Source organism: Gavialis gangeticus, unplaced genomic scaffold (assembly GCF_001723915.1).
Source record: "Gavialis gangeticus isolate Ggan-Ray unplaced genomic scaffold, GavGan_comp1, whole genome shotgun sequence".
NCBI lineage: Eukaryota > Metazoa > Chordata > Crocodylia > Gavialidae > Gavialis > Gavialis gangeticus.
The window spans coordinates 205,464,508-205,469,258 of NW_017728992.1; the positions used below are offsets into that span (position 1 = coordinate 205,464,508).

The 4,751-nt window shown below is 46.8% G+C and overlaps 1 protein-coding gene across 2 annotated transcripts in view; it reads right to left on the reverse strand.

The window, feature by feature from the left end:
• The window catches only part of TSNARE1 (t-SNARE domain containing 1), a 1,046,259-nt gene that overhangs the window by 881,076 nt on the left and 160,432 nt on the right, over nt 1-4,751 (reverse strand). The window lies entirely within an intron of this gene.

Consider the following 4,751-nt stretch of genomic DNA (forward strand, 5'->3'; position numbering starts at 1 on the left):
ATTGAAGACTGCGCTTTGCAGGTCTGGCAGACTTCAGGGGTGGGGCCGCAGGTGTAAATAAAAGCCCAGGGTGCTCAGCACGCTGGGCAGATGCCTGCAAGGGACTCGAGAAGAGCGGAGCCAAGAAAAGCTGGGTAGCTCTCCCCCAGCGGGCAACAGGCCCAAGGCTCCTGAAGCTGCCACTGGAAGAGCACCCTTGGGAGCTCAGGCTGTTAATGGCGACGGGGATGGTGTGAGGAGACCTGGCCCTGGGAGCAGTGTGAGACTGCTCGGGCCCATCACAGTGTGCGGTTCGGTGCACAGAGCCCAGGCATTGCGAGCCAGAAGCGCCAGCTTGAGCCGCAACCCTTGCAGGCCCCACGGTGCACGGGGCAGCACACGGGTCAAAGGCCTTGGGGCTGCAGCAAGGCGGCTCAGGCCCCATTTCCTAGCAAGCGACCAGGTCCCACAGTGCGCAGGGCAGCACACGAGCCTGAACCTTGGGAGCCAGGGAGCAGTAGAGGCTGCTTGGGTTAGCCACCCAGTGTGAGGACGGACGGACGGAGCCTGAAGGGCCTGGTCTGTGCTAAGGGAGCCATCAGTGCCAAGCCAGGGCATGGGGAAATAGTAGCGCTGCACTGTGAGGCCCAGTGCCCAGAAGCCAGCAGCGGTGGTGCAGCAGCTGAGAGGAGCTGAGCCTTCGGTGCCCAGAGCAGGGCACAGGGTGGGGAGGAACCCAGCAGTGCAGGAGAGGCCTTCAAGCACAGGAGACCCCATCGACCTGTGCCCTGACCACCACCACCTGAGGAAGCATGAGTCATTGGGCCCTTGGGTCCCACATGGGAAAGACATTTGGGGCGGGCTAACCCAGAGAAGGGCCTGGTGCTTCCTGGACACCCCCCAAGGGACCCCATTGGAAGGAGGACCACCTCTTGCCGTGGGTCAGGGACTATATTAAGGAATAGATGTTATTAAGATTGTTCATGTTCGCATCTTATATTTTGTAACTGAAATGTTGTATTGTGATGTTGTAAATAGTGTTATGTAGGAACTGATCTTGGTTACTGGATAATGTTCACTGTGTGAATACATGTATATGATATTTAGTTTTATGTTTATATATATTATAACGCGATAAATTATACATAGTTAAGAACTTCGGGCTTGGGCTAAGTCTATAAAGGACAGAGAGATCCACTTGAAATTCTGGCATCCCTCTCACAGCATCCCCTCCTGCCTACCCATCCCATCTGACTGAGAATAGGGCACACCCTTGGGTGTACCTGGGTTACATAAGCACTTGTAGCTGAAGAGCCCCGAGCGACGGGAAGCCTCAGGCACAGCAAAAGGGGCTGTGTGACACAGACAGGGAGAAAAAAACCCGGGCGAGACATGTCTTTAACAAAAAGGAGGCCGTTTCCACCCTGCTATCACTCATTTTGCATTGTCTGAGATCTCAGTGAACTCACCTAGGAAGCATGGGGAATTTCAAGGACCAGTCCCAGATTCTTTTATCCACAGGAGACATTGCAGAATTCCTACCCTCTTCCAGGACTGTTACAGTGGACACGAACTATGGAGTCCACTGACGTTTCTCTCACCCTCACCCAGAATACACTCGTCATTAAATGTTTTCAATGAAAAGTACATTGTCTTTCCACCATGCAGCATCTTCCTGCTTTAGCCACCACAGAGAAAAAGCCAAGTTGAAGGCAGAGGGTGAGCTATCAGGAAGAACCTCATGATGTCTCTTGGAAGCAGAGACATTTTGCATCTTGTACCACTGGCTAGGGGACAAAAACAACATATAAATTGGTAGATGTGATCGGAAACCAGTTCATATCTGTAACACAACAGAAGTTCAGTGCACATAAACCACCTTCAAAATGGTTGAAACTGGTTTAAGATAAACCAGGATGGATGTAGTCCCGCAGCATCCCAGGATACTTTGCACCACCCTGCAAACCCCACTTCACAGGGTGGGTGGGCTAGGTTTGGCCCGAGCTGTCTGCTCCAGCCGAGCAGGGAGGTGTGCTCTAGCGCCCCCCGGTTTCTGGCCTAGGCCACTGCAGGCATGTGGCTGCATTTCCAGAAGCAAAAGTGAATGTCTGTTCACTTGCTTACTGGTTCAATCTACGCAGCTTACAATAACCTACAAAGATTGAATCAATTCAGCCTCGGACTTTTTGACTGTTTGTATTTAGCACTGTCCTAGCACATGGTGGTGGAATGGTAACATTTAATCTGCCTTGATACCACCTCAATGTCAGAGCATTATAAATCTTAACTAATTCTCACGGTATCCATGCTTAGCAGCTCTTATCAGCCTGCTAGAGGCAGTGGAAACTGAGGCACAAGGAAGCCAAGGATGTGCTCACAGTACCTGGAACCTTGACTCCCACTCCATCATTTAATCCATTATGCATCACAGCTACCAAGTCTGGGAGTCAGAGGGGATGACCTGGCTATGAACAGAAATTGCTCTAGACAGCCTATGACATCTATAATTTCATTCCCCTACCCCATCTCTCCAGACAGCATGGCAATAAGTGTAATTACAACAGGATAACATGAATCCTCTCCCTCCGGCACACAGCACAAGAGACCAGAACACCAATTAGATTTGCTCAGTTGTTACAACTACAGGAAGAGATCTGATCTTTTAGCTTAGTTTAATATAAATCCCCCAACCCCGCAAACATACTGTAAGCCCTGGACAGTTAAGAATCACTCCTCTCCGATACTCTGTCCAGTCTAGATGTAGATGTCCCCAGTATATGGGGGTTACTACCACTTCCCCCTGAGAGACTGCTATACTTTATAGGCTTTACATGATATTAAACCTTAACCCTACTTGTTGGCAACCACTGCCTTTAGCTGTGAATAGCTTGCCTTGTTCTCCATATCTCTGAAGATGGTAAAATTCACAAACTTTAGCAGAAATCTTCCAAGAAAGCTTCTCTTTCAGGGATGAGATACACTGTAAGTGGGGTTATTTTCTGATGTTTCACTTGCAATCTCCAGAGAAGAAAACGTCTGCCTTATTTCCCGCAGGATATTTGCAATGCGCGAGTGAGACAGGAGGAAAAGCAAAGTGGGGGGAAGGAACGAGTTCATGGGAGGGAACAAGGAGACTCTGAATTTAAAGGCAGCCTGTTCACAAAAAATAAGGGCGCTTTACATGTGAGCGTAATAGAAACCGACAGCTCTGGGGTTAACTGTTCAAAATAATTTTTGGAACCTTTCGGTAACGGCAATGAATCCGACAGCAGCGCTTGTGAGCTATAATGAGACACGGGCAGCTGCTCTTCCGGCATCACTCCTCTGGTCCTCGCGAAGGGAGACATATGGAACTCTTCTGGGCCACTGTAAATGAGCATTTTAAAAAAAAATAATAATACAATAAAATAAAATAAAAATGCCAGGAGAGGCCTTAGTTTTAATTACTGCAGTGGGGGTAATTCTTCATCTTGTACTTATCGCTCTCTGCAGTGCAAAACGTTAGCAGAGGCAGCGTAAACCAGCAAACAGCACTGAGAGTGATGCCCCATCTTCCAAAACACAAGGCTTTTGATCCCCAAAGACTTCAAAGAGATTTACAAATTACAAAGGGAGAGCGTGGTGTCACAACCAAAGCAAGGAACTGAGAAGCAGACAATTCGGACTGTCATCCCAGCCCCGAGCTGAAGTCTCTGAACAAGTCGTACGGAAGCCAAGACACCAAGTATCAATAAAATCTATGGGAATAATACTGACCTGCTTTACAGGTGAGTTGCAAAGCAAGCCCAGTCCCTGTGAGAAGGCTATACTACAGATCAGCATAAAGCACTGCTACCACGCACACGCTCGCATGACATTGTCACTGAGATGCAGCCGTTTCGGGAACGATGGTAACAGATCAGCGGTTGTACATGGCATAGACCATATGCTGGGGAGAAGAGAAACTTTTGACCCTGGACACTTGTGCTCACTCATTCTTACAACCGGTGCCAGGGATGCTGTAGTAACCATGAAGGGTAACACTGACATCCCTAAATATTAAGGTATTCTCCATAAGTACCCAGTGTAATTAACTGCGTGGAACTCCGTTTATCTGCCTCAGAAGGCTAAAAGGTTGAGCTGACCCAGCTGAGATTCACAGCTATGCAAGAATAAAGGATTAAGCAAATCTGCTGGATTTTAGGAAACCCTGAGGTAAGAGGTAAATTCGTGCTGCCTTTTTATTTAAAAAAGAAACGGGCAAAAGAGATTCCCTGGCAGGCAGAAATGACGACTCCGACAAAGACACTGCGCAATGTGATGTTTTCTCCTATAGAAATGGAAATGGCTTTTTTCCTGCTATAGCAAAAATGACAGATTGTACATACACATACGTACAAGAAAACATTTCCTGCTCCAAAGAGCTTACAGATGCACATACACAGTTGTCTGCATCAGAGCTGGTCTAAAAATGAACAAAAAAATTGCTGAAGATGTTAATTTTTTCCTCCATTTCATATGGTTCGGTATAAATCCATTTGTAGCAACAAACAGTCTTGAAGTCAAAATCTTCACCTTTTTCTATTTACCAAGATCCAAGTTTTTGGTAAATGGAAAAAAATATCAGAATATATACATATATATATTCTGATTTTTTTTTTAAATTTTCTGGAGACTGGGAGGAAGGAAGGGAGGAAGGAAGAAAAATTCAGTACGTACGTACATACGAAAAGACATGTCTGTCTGTGTTGATAAAAGAAAAAGAAATGGAGAAAAAAAAAAAAAAAAATCAC